The sequence below is a fragment of the Haemorhous mexicanus genome, chromosome 6 (assembly GCF_027477595.1).
Source record: "Haemorhous mexicanus isolate bHaeMex1 chromosome 6, bHaeMex1.pri, whole genome shotgun sequence".
Classification (NCBI taxonomy): Eukaryota; Metazoa; Chordata; class Aves; order Passeriformes; family Fringillidae; genus Haemorhous; species Haemorhous mexicanus.
In genome coordinates, this window is record NC_082346.1 from 64,176,126 (window position 1) to 64,188,295 (window position 12,170).

The following is a 12,170-nucleotide window of genomic DNA, read 5'->3' on the forward strand; positions in this document are numbered from 1 at the left end:
TGGAGCACCACGGCATGCATGCAGTGCATCCCAGCCCCACAGCTCTGCACCGTGGCCGTGCCCGGCCCCTCTCCATGGTATCCACACTCTGAGGCCGTGCCAGCCGTGGCGATCCCGACGGGAGCCGGGTCGGTTTCAGGGCTCACTGAAGATCCCAAGAAGATCCCGGTGCTCACAGAGCAGGGCTGAAGGAATTTGGCACGTCCTGGCCCGGCCGGCGCCGGCAGCTCCCGGGCACCGGCGGGATGTGCGGGCTGGGCTGGGAAGGGGCCGCGTTCCGGGCAAAGCAGCCGTGTCCGTGGCTCCTGCAGCACCCTCCGTGTCCTGCTCCCACCCACGGGCTCCTCAAGCCCCAGGGCTGCACGAGAGCTTCTTCCCAAGCCGGCACGAAATTCCAGCCATGGGCAGCACCCACTGCTGAGCTACTGGAGAATCCATCCCTGGGATTCTCTCCCCCACCTGGGCAGGAACCGTCCCAGGTTGCTCCAAACCCTGTCCAACATGGAAAACTTCCAAAGATGGGGCAGCCTCAGCTTCTCTGGGCAGCCTGTGCCAGGGCCTCTCCTCCCTCACAGCCAAGAATTCCTTCCCAATATCCCATCTAACCCTGCCCTCTGCCAGTTTTAAACCATTCCCTCCTGTCCTGTCACTCTCTGGCATTCTGGGGCTGTTCATCCCCACACCAGTCACTGCATTTCCTCCTCCTCCTGCAGCCTGGATTGATCCCAGAGCACCAGGGATTAAACCACACGAGCTGGCGTCAGCAGAGCACGGACATGGGAGAGGAAAAAAACCACCCAAGCCCAAACCCTATATTTTGGTATTTGTATAGAAAACATCCCAGCTCCTGCTGCTGAGTGGGAACATTCCATCAGCCCACCACACAGGGACGGTCCCTATGGAGATTCCCTCAGTTCCAGGTGCTTCCCGGGGGCTCTGGCAGCCCTGGGAGCTGCAGGGATTCAATGAGGGGACACACAAAGCCCTTTCCAGGGTGCTGTGCCTGCAGCAGCCCCGGCCAGACGCCGGGAAATTCTTTCCAAGCATCTGCTGCTCATTCCCACAATGTGGGCTTTGATTCCCTGGGACCCCGCGCCGCTGCCCTCGCCGGGTCACTGCTGCTCCAGAGGAAGTGCTGATAGGAGGCACAAACATGGAAGCATGGAATGGTTTGGGTCGGAAAGGACCTTTAAAGATCTGGCCCAGCCTTCCTGGCTCCAAGCTGGAAAGATCCTGGATTGGAGGGAGAGCCCCCCTGGATTGTCCCACAGCAGAAGGGGTGACACAGATCACCCCACACTCCAAGCAGTAACCTCCACCCCAGGCTGTCTTCCAAAGGGTTTTCCATCCAAAGTCAGCTGGAAAAAACACTGGGAATGAGGACTTGGGCATGGATCAGCAGAGTGAGGAGGTCTTCCAGCCATGTTTTCCCTTCTATGGGGAAAAGAGCATTAAAACTCCATAGGAAGGCACTGCAAACTGCTTGTGACTCCAGAGCTGAGAAAATTCCTTGATCCATCGTGTTTTCCAGGCCCAGGCTGCTGGAATATTGTCTCCCTCTCTGGTGCTGATGCCATGGGATAAATCCCGTCACAAAGCTCGGCTGCAAAGAAAACATCCCACAAAAAACCCAGGAAAAGCAGCCGGGGCTGGCGCTGCTGACTCGGCGAGGGATTTGTTCATCGCGGGGTCCTGCAAACACATCCGAGGGCAGGCAGAGCCTGGGATTGGCTCAGATGGAGGTGCTGGAGCAGGATCTCATCAGAAATAGAAATTTGGATGTAATTCCAGGGTGGGGATTGAACATGGTTTGAACTTGCTGGCTGAGGTGGGGTTTTCTTCCAGATTCCATGTGTGTGAACGAGGCTGGGTGGACGGGCAGCACTTTTCCCTCTTCGTGGATTTAAATAGATTTAAAAGAAGCGGATGAGTCTCCATCCTCGTGGGTTTGGGTCAGGTTTGTCCCTCTGTGGTACCCACCAGACATCCCAGTGGCTCCTGTTCAACCCAGCCTCCAGGCAGATCCTGTCCATTCCTCCATCAAACAAATCCATCCCTCCTTGCCAAAATATCCACTTTTCCAAAAACTGCAGCTCTATCAGACACTGCCATCCCTGAAGGAATTTAACAACTGTGCGGCTGTGGCACTTGAGGACATGGGTTAGTGCTGGGGGAACAGCTGATTACAATCCTAGAGGTCTTTTCCAACCTAAAAAACTCCACGGTTCCCTGATTCTAACCCACCTCCAGGCTTTTGTTCCAGCCCTCCCGAGGCACCCCAGGGGCGAGGGAAGGGATCCAGCCCAGGACCCACACGTAGGCAGGGGCCATCCACAGCCAGAGGCTGCCCAGAGCGCGGGGCGAGATGGGAAGATGAATTCACGGGGCAGGAATTTCTTGTTTTGAAGAGTCTGGAGTGGGTCTCACCCCACATCACAGGCACAGGTATGCACAGAGCTGTTATTACAAGTTTTAGGGCCGTCCCTTAATGCAGCTTCTCCGAACCCAAAACCCAGATTAATTCCTGCTTGCGGTTGCCCCGTAATTAAAATCGTCTCCAATTCTTCATGAACTCAACAGTTTCCTCCTAATGAAGAGAGGCAGATGAAAGAGACCTTCACTGGGAAAAAGGACTCAGTTATAAATATTCCATTACTTCATCCACCACAAAAGCTATTTGGATGCTGGCAACTCAGCCTGGGCAGCTGGGGACCAGCCCCCACCAGCCTCAGCAGATGCCCCCGAGTGCTGGGGGTATCCAAAAAGCCTCTCCAAGGAAAATTCCTCCAGGAGCTCGCCTGTCTCCACTTCTTCAACATTCTTCCTCTTCCTCATCCTCCTCCCCCTTGGCTATTGCAGTGAGACAACAGCAATGGGCAGGAATGGCTGGGCCATGTGGATGATCCTAAAAATGGGATGATGTCCCCTCCTGCTGGGGATGAGCCCCATGGGACATGACATTCCATGGGGAAACACAGGCTGAGCCATGGCAGCTCAGGAAGCTGCTGCCCTGCCTATCTTGTCATGCACGGAGCAGAATCCAGCCTGGAAGTGCTGATTTTCCATCCAGCCCACAGCAGAGCCACCCCAGGCCTCTTCATTCCCTGACTTTGGAGCACTAAAATATAAATAAAGCGTCCCTGCCTCCACCAGGGATGGACACAGAGATGGATTTCTCCTGGCAAGGGCTCCAGGGAGGGGAGGGACAACGCCTTCTCTTCCTCTTCCCTCCTCTGCTCCAGAACCAGCCCCTTCCATCAGATTTCCTTCCAGGAAACTTTGCCTGAGCCTTTGGGATTAGAATAATATCAGGACTGGGTTGAAGAGCGTTGTGCTCAGGGCAGCCCAGCTCTCCCATCCAGCTCCAGAGCCTGTCCCATGGCATTCCCAGGCATTTTAGGAATGATCCCCCAGCACCAGCTAGCCCAAAGCTCCCAGAGCTCTGATCCCACTCCCAGGATGACAGGCATCACTCCCAAGGCTGCACATGGATGTGGAGCACTGCCTTTGCTCTCCTCTCCGTGGGCAGGCTGCAGCCCACACCAGCAGCAGCTGCCATAAATCCCTTGGGATTTGGCTGCGGGATCCCTGGACCACAAAGCAGCCCCAAGGGCCAGAGTCACCATCCCAAATCCCTGCACCACAGAAAGCACAGCCCTGAGTCTCCAAACCACGGAGATCCCTATTTAGAAATTAAAGTAATATTTTAAACTTAATTAACAATATAATATTAAATAATTAATCATGCCACGTAAATATTAATATTAATAATATGCAATGATGAATGTTTATGTTATTTTCTATAACAACACACCCCCAAGATGCTCTGACCCTGGGCAAACCCTTCCTTCCCAGTAGGAGGCACTTTTGGGGAGCCCCAGTCCCAATATCCCACTCACAGGCTCCTCTACATGGGATCGGTGCCCAAACCCATTCCCACTCTCGGGAATGTGCAGCGCTTGCTGCACACGGAGGGGGAAAAAATGGGATGCAAAGTGCTCTGCAGACACACCAGAACCCAAAAACCAGCTCCATTTTATGCCAAAAAATTCAAATCTATGCCTGGACTATCCAGAGCTCCTGCTGCCCTCTGTGGCGTCCTCGCCTCCAGCTCCAAATCCATCAAAACAAAGCCAAACCAAGTTCCTGATTTTTTTAATCCTAGGGCAGGCAGAGGGAGATTTGTCTTCCCTCAGCAGCGCCGCTCTCCAGTTTTCCAGCTGGGAAAGCTCCTCAGCCACGCCACAGCCTCCATCAACTTCCCTGCCCCGGCCACAATCGGGGAAAGCTTTTTGGGAAAAATATCCAAAGCCCACTTTTCAGTCAAGGGGGAAAAAAAAAAGCAGTATAAAACTCAATTAAGGAGCAGGCAGATATTTTAACCAGCGCCATGGTTTGTATACTCCATCTGGAGTCCAAAGGCTGCCGGGTTTTTTTTTTAGCAGGAGGGAACTGACATCATCTTAATTTCAAATTCCCATTTATTTTTACATCTGGTCTGAATTAATCTTTCTCAGCGTCCTGACTTTCATGTAATGGAATAATTGCTTACAGACTCAGGGTTTAAAGAGCCTGAATAAACCCAGTTTCAAAAAAAAAAAATAAAAGAAACCCCTTTAAAAACCAATAGTAAAAATCCAGTACCTAGAACCAAACTCCAATATGCCTTCGGGATTGGGAATTTTAAACGGAACATCTCTTTCAGGCAAGAGAGCTCGAATTAATCCCAGCTCTATCCAAGATTCGGAGAGGGAGAGCGAGCCCTGTGGAAAAACACCAACACAAACCAGCCCAGAATTAGGCAGAGCAGCAAAGCTCCATCAGTGCCATGCGGGAAGCAGCTCTGGAAAAGCAGAGTTTGGCTCAGAGGGAAAAACATCCTGATGGCCAGAAAGGCACTGGCCACGAGCAGGAAGAGGATTCAGGAATGGGAGATGGCAGAGAGGTGGCAGGGGGCCAGGGGCATGGCAGGGTCGGGATGTGCCTCACTCCCACGGGCCAGTCAAAGGACACAGGAACACCAAGGATGGCCCTGGGAAAGCTCAGCCCAATTTCCCCGCTGCCATCAGGGCACCAGGTCAGATAAAGCCTGGCTCAGGAGCTGCATGGATTTATCCAGAACGTGTCAGGGATGGCATTCCCGGTGGGAAACGCAGAGAGGGCCATCAGGGACACCAGCAGGGAGCAGCTGGCACCCTGAGCACCTCCATGGGGTGGGGGGCACCCGAGGGTGAGGGGAGCCCGGGGACAATGGGGTCCCACAGGTGGCTGTGACCCAGGGACAGGAGGATCCATGGATGAGAGGATCACAGGTATGGGAACCAGGAGATGGTGGGGACCACAGCTGAGGGGACCTGTGGGTCACCACGAGCCACGGAAAAGAGCTGGCACAGGCACAGAGCACCCACGGGTGAGGGGACCCACTGGGGATGTGTGACCCAGGGGTGAGGGGACAGTTGGGTGAGTGTGGCCCAGGGACAAGGGGGCCTGTGGGTGAGACCCAGGGGTGAGAGGGGACCCATGGGCACCTGTGACCCAGGGACAAAGGGACCCATGGGCACCTGTGACCCAGGGACAAAGGGACCCATGGGCACCTGTGACCCAGGGACAAAGGGACCCATGGGTACCTGTGATCCAGGGACAAGGGGACCTGTAGGTGACTGTGAACCAGGAATGAGGGGACAGTGACCCACAAGTGAGAGGACCTGTGGGTGAAAGCAAGAGGTCCCATGGGTAAGGGGACCTGTGGGTGCGTGCCACCCACGGAAAAGAGTCCCAAGGGTGAGTGAGACTTGTGGGTGAAGGGACAAGGTGGCCCACGGGTGAGGGAGACCCGTGGGCGAGCGCGACCCAGGGGCAAGGAGATCTGCGGGCGGCTGAGACCCAGGGGCCAGGGGTCCCGCAGATGTGGGGACCCGTGGGCGAGTGCGACCCAGGGGCGAGGGGTCCCCTGGGCGAGCGCGCCCCTGGAGCGCGCCCGGCGCCGGAGCGGCTCCGGGGTGGCCGTGGCGGTGTCGCGACTGTGTCGCGACTGTGTCGCGGCCGTCGGGGGCCGTGGGGGGGTTCCGGCGGAGCCGCAGCTCCCGCGGGCGGGCGGAGGAAATGACTCGCATTCCTGCAGCCGGGGCCGCTCGCACCGCTCCGGCTCCAACTCGCCCCCGAGCGCAACAAGCGGCCGCGCCGGGCCCACCCGCGGCACGGCCCCGCGGGGGCGAGCCGAGCCGGACCGGGCTGAGCCAAAGCGAGCCGAAACGAGCCGAAGGGAGCGGAACCGGGCTGAGCCGAGCCAGGCTGAGCCGAGCGGGAGCGCGGTGCGGGGCGCCGGGCACGCACCTACCTGCGGCTGCGGGAGCGCGCTGCGTGCCGGCCGTGCCGAACCGAGCCGAGCCGTGCCGTGCCGAGCCGAACCCCGCCGTGCTGAGCCGAGCCGTGCCGAGCCCAGCCCAGCCCAGCCCATCCCGCCGCCCCCGCCCCTTCCCGGGCCGCCCCGCACCGCCCCGAGCGGCACCGGCACCGCCTCCCGCCCCGGCGCCGTGCCCGGGACAGCGGGGAGAGGGGTCGGGAGCGGCGTGGCCCCGGGCTTGAGAGACGAGTGGTGGCCCCGGAGGAGGCGTGGGGAGCCGGGCAGCCGCCGCCACGATGCCCTCGGAAGGCTCTGGGAAGAGCCCGAGCATCGCATCCCCTGAGAGGGCACACGGGCACCGTCCCTGCCGGATGGAGCGGCCGAAGGTGCCCGGGAGCGGAGCTGAGCATCCTTCAGCGGGGAGCGCCGGGAGCGCGGCCGGAGAAGGCTCCGAGGGCTGGGGAACCTCTGCTCTGGAGGGCTGGGAGAGCTGGGGGTGTCCAGCTTGGATTGACCTTAGAGCTCCTTGCAGTGGGGCTCCAAGAGAACTGGAGAGGGAGTTTGGATAAGGAAGAATGGCTTCCCATTGCCAGAAGGGAGGGATGGATGGGATATTGGGAAGGAATCCTTCCCTGTGAGGGTGGGAGGCCCTGGCACAGGGTGCCCAGAGAAGCTGTGGCCGCCCCTGGATCCCTGGCAGTGTCCAAGGCCAGGCTGGACAGAGCTTGGAGCACTCTGGGATGGTGGGAGGTGTCCCTGCCATGGCAGGGGTTGGAACAAGAATTTTTTAAAGATCTCTTCTAATCCAAACAACCTTGGGTTTCTATGATCTCCTATGGAAAGGGACTCACATGTCCTCTGCAGAGGTCCCAACACCCTTGTGTAGGGAACCCCCCACACCCATGCCAGTATCCCCAGCCCTGGGAGATCACAGAATCCCAGTTCTTAGGATTCAGGTTGAGGCAGGAGCAGAATTAAACCCCATTCCCATTAAATCCCCCACTAGCAGCTGGAGGAAGGTGAGTGGGGCTCACTCATGTGAGGCCTGGCCACCCTTTGGAGCTGATGCACACACTGATCCCTCTCCATAGGTGACCCAGGCCTGGAATAGCAACAGCAGCAGCACCATAAATTAGCAGCAAAGCATCTCCGAGCCGCTCCTCCTTCAGAAGTGCCATCTGGCGAGATTGTTTTTGGAGGAGTTATTTATTCCTCACTTTTAACCGTCTAAAGGCGTTTCTCAGGCTGACCTGAGAGGCTGCCTCGGCCCCCGCAGTCTTTCTGAGGCTCTGGGAGAGAGGAGCCGCTTGTTCCCAGCCCTAAATAAAGAGCAGCTCTGCTGTGAACACCCTGACACTCCTTGCTGAAATCTGTTTGCAGCTCAACAGCTCGTGCTGGGTAATTCCATTATGGGAGTGCACGGTACCGGCGCTGGGAATCCAACACGCCGCTCTCCTCGTGGAGAAAAACAGCCTGGCTTTCTGCAGGGCTGGAGCTGGATTTCCCTTGGGTTTGGGCTCACTCTGATCCTCCTGTCCATGCCAGGTGGAATTGGGAGAGGGCTTCTACCCCACGCCTCCTGCTTGAGTCCTAACAAAGCCACTGGTGCCACTGCCAAGGGCATGGAGAGCATCCTGTCCCAGCAGGGCCTGTCATTCCAAGCAGGGCCTGTCTTTCCAGCCAGAAATGTCTTTTTTTCCCAAAAAACTCCCTCTGGAAACACCCCTCCTGCAGTTAACACAAGCAAAGCCTCCCTTTGGCTCATTTCTCTGAGCCCACAAATCATTTTAGGGCTGTGGGGCGGCACAAGCGGGACACGGCCCCATTGCTGCGGTGCTGAGGAGGACGAGTGGCCCTGCTGAGCCCATCCCAGCCCCATCCCAGGCCCTGTGGAACACAGGGATACAGGAGCCCAGCTCCTGCCTTGCTGCAGAGGCTAAATAAAGCAGCAGGAAGAGCTCTGGGATGCCAGCGAGGCGATGTATAAACACCAACGTGGATGGCGCGGCTGCTCCAGAGCCGGGGGGAAAATCTCGGCTCCTTCCAAAGGGAGATGCTCCCAGGGCTGGAGGAGACACTCCAGGAAAAGCCATCCCAGGCTACAGTGTGGGGAGAGCTTGGAAAGATGGACCTCAGCCAGGGTCTGCTCTGCCTCTGCTCTCTGCAAGAGGAAAAGCCCAAAGACTCCGGTGACATTTCCCTCACAATTCTGGAATTAATCTCCCTCAAGTCCCAAGGAGCGGAAATGCAGATGGAAAATGGAAAAAAGAATTGAATTCTTTTGGGGTTGGTTTGGTTATTTTTTGCATTGCTAAGCCTATCTCAAAATAATAATTAAAAAAAAAAAAAAAGAAAAAAGTGGTGTGGTTATGAGTTAAAATACCATTCCCATAAAAAACACGGATTTTTCTCTCACTGGATATATTTATACGGAAAGGACAGGAAATAGCAGCAGCTCACTGTGATCCTGCATTATCACCAGGCAAGTGTCTCCCATCCCAGAATTTCAATGCTGGCATTGTCACTGGCAGGGAGGGACACGGGGACGTGGGAGCTCTCTTATCTCATTGTGTCCCTCGGATTTTGTTAATGGCATAAAAAATATTATTCAAAAAGCAACAAAATAACAACCAAACACATCCCTCTCTGCATCCCATCCCTTCCCAAAGGCTGATGGATCAGGCTTGCTGCTGTTGGTGCCCAGCATCCATTTCTAGGGATTTTCAGGATGTCCTGCTGGGAAAACTGACCCTGGAGCAGCAGCACAGGGACCTCAGTGCTGGCCACAAGCCTTGTGGGGGGCATTTGGGGACAGGGGTGTCACCTCTGCTCGATGACACCTGGCACAGCACTCCACGATCCTGATGGGCCCCTTCCAACTCAGCATATTCCACAGCTCCAGCTCTGGCTGCAGCTGGGATTTAGAAATTCCTCCCTGGACAAGAGGGGAAAACAAATCCCAGCTACCGTGAGAGGGCTGTGCTGGGGCTGGGAAGGTTTCTCAGCCCATAAGGGGAAGAAATTAAATAAAGAATCCCTGGTGTGGAGCCACAACAGCCGGAGCGTTGCTATAAACCCCGGAGAGGAGCTGGAGCTCGCTCCCATTCCTGCATTTCACGGGGATTTCCAAGGAAGCTCTTCCTCCCTCCCTGTCCAGGCTGGGGTGGGTGAGTCCCTGTCCCCCCAGCACAGAAGCAGCCAGGCTGGAGGGACCCTCTCCAGCTTTTCCTGGGCTGTTTAGGAGAATTCCATCTGATTTTTGGCCATAAATACCCAATTCATGGAGGTCTCGTCCAGCCTCTGCTTCAATTTGGTTTGAATGTAATAGAATTAATAAGCCTGAGCTTATTAATAAATAATAAAATAAATAAATAATAATAATAAATAATTAAAAGCTTGAGCACCCACTGGGACCCCTCCTCAGGGGTTTTGCCCCAGTGCTGCCCCTGGGGACAGCTTCAACTCCATCCATCCCAGCTGAATTTTGGGAAAACTGATCCCAGCATGCAGGAGCCAGCCCTGGATGATGCTGGGAAAGGGGGAACATTCCCTGGGAGAGGCCTGGGGACACCCCAGCTCAGGAGGCAGGTGGAGAGCGGGATGGCTCCTTGAGCATTCTGGAATCTGGGCAGTGCCAAACCACCCCTGGCTCCCCAGGAATTCAGGGATGCTCCCAGAGGGGCTCTTCCCATCTGAGTTTAGCCGAGGGAGGATGCTGCTACATTTAACTGGCCCCCAAAAATCCCCCTCTGTATTCACCATGCCCAGCCTTTGCCTGGGACGTCAGCAAGGACGAAAATAAAAAGGAGCTGCATGAGATTTAAACCCAACAAGGCTGGAAAATGACAAAATCCAGCCTGAATCCCCGAGTGTTGGAGCCATCAAGAAAATCCAAGCGTGCACCCGGCAGGGAAGCATCCCCTGGCTCGGCAGTGCTGATCGGTGTGTTCAGCTGATGGAGCCCGAGTATTCCCAGCTCCTCCAGCCCAGCATCCTCCTCAGCAGCAGCAGGGATGCCACTGGAGCCCGGGACATTCCTCGGCATGGCCGGAGGGAAAGGCGGGATCACACCCTCACCCAACCCGGGCCACCATGGTGGGGTTTATCAGCAAATTATTGATAAATTCAGGGATTTTCAGGCAGGGATTTTCTGTGGAGTAAGTCTGGTTTTCCCACAGCCCCATTTCCAAATCCACTCTCATTTCCCTCTTTAAAAACTCCAATTCCTCCCTCCCATCCTTTCTGTTTTGAGGGGTCCCAAAGGGCTTTTTCATGGCCTGGAGATTATTCCTAGAGGTTGCTCCCAGCCTGGCAGAGCTGCTGCAATCCCATGGAATTGTGGTGTAAAGCAGGAAAGGGCGGTGGGGAGGGGCAGACGGGGAGGAAAGATCACAGAAGTGAGCTGGGGAATATTTTTAGCCCGTCTGTTCTCCGGCTTCACCACCACTCCATGATTCCAATCCCATCTGACAGAGGGGCAGACGCCTCAGGGCTGCTGAAACGGGAGAGAAACCCCAGCAGGGGCCCCTCAGGGGGGTCACCAACAGCCCCGACCTACAAAACATCAGAGAATTCCCCCCCTCAGTGGGGTGGGGTGGGAGGAAAACTGGGAATTTCTCTGCTGAAAAAAAAAAAAAAAAAAGAAAAAAAAGAGTGGAGTTTGGGTGGTGAAAGACTTCAAAGAGCCAGGGCATCCATCAGTGCTCCAAAGGAGGAGGTGTGGGGGGCACATTCTTCCCTGGCACCCTGGTGATCCAGCTCCTGGCTCACCTGTGCCCATGGATTTTCCATGGCAGCAGGGCTGGGTTACAAGTTTGGAGGAGCCACAGTGAAATCTGGAATGGGGTCATGAAGCTGAAGGTTTGGCTCCAGACCTGATCCAGGGTGGATCTGGGATAAAGCTGGGAAAGGGGGTCAGAGGGGCAGGGCTGGGTTTGCTCTGTGCAAAGTGCAGCAGAATCAGGAATGGATTGGGCACGAGGGGTCATGGACCAGCACCACATTCCCACTGGGAACTGGAGATCTTCCAATGCACTTCCTGAAGAGAACCTAGCAGAACCCTCACAGCCTGAGCCACTCATTGTCGCCCTGATTTTTAAAGATTTTCTAAGCCTTCTGATGTTTACATCCTTGTAATGAACTTTCTTACACACTTTCTGTAAATAACTTATTGTTTTGCATTCTTTTATGGAGGAGGAGAAATTTTCTGGACTGTTGGTTTGTCCAGCGTCATTGGAGAGGTGGCACTGTCACCTTCCAATCCACTGTCACTTTTGAAAATCTAGAAATGTTAGAGTTAGAAAATAAACTTCCCTTTTTTCACCTTGAGAACAGCAGTGTTCATCTGTCATGTTATTTCATGTCGTATAGTGACAGTTAAATTAGGATTTCCCCATGATTTAATAAATTAATTAATTAAAATAATTTTTTAAAATTAATTAATTAAATAAATTTAATAATTCCCCATATTTTAATTTAAACCCCAGCTCCATCACAGAAGGACACAGAGGCTCCCATACCACCCTGTTCCCTTCACCCACACCACCGTGCCCTGGGGTGGCACTGCCCTGCTGGGATGTGCTTTCCTTGGCATGGTTGGTAACAGCCCTGGTGCTAGCACAACTTTCTGGGGTGCTCTTTGAATAACCCTAATCCTAACCCTAACCCAGCTGCTCTGCTGGTGCCATTTCCATCCCCAGGGAAAGCAGGCAGGCACCTTTTGCCCGTGGAAACAGGACACCAGCCTGGCGCTGTGTAAACAGGATATTGCAGCAGGGAAAAGCCAGCCCAGTCCCCCCCTCCATGCCCAGGGAGCCCAGGGAGCTTG

At 55.2% G+C, this 12,170-nt stretch overlaps 1 protein-coding gene across 8 annotated transcripts in view; it reads right to left on the bottom strand.

Moving 5' to 3' along the window:
* FRMD6 (FERM domain containing 6) overlaps positions 1-12,170 on the bottom strand; it is a 46,605-nt gene that overhangs the window by 18,189 nt on the left and 16,246 nt on the right. For 3 of the 8 annotated variants that reach the window (XM_059850667.1, XM_059850671.1, XM_059850664.1), the window contains one exon: positions 4,645-4,763. The exons of 2 other annotated variants lie outside the window; for them this stretch is intronic. The gene's annotated coding sequence lies outside the window, so the exon portion shown is untranslated. Of the gene's footprint in view, positions 1-4,644; positions 4,764-6,333; positions 6,457-12,170 lie in introns of those variants that run through there. 3 more of the 8 variants (XM_059850666.1, XM_059850668.1, XM_059850670.1) reach the window with 3 other exon arrangements.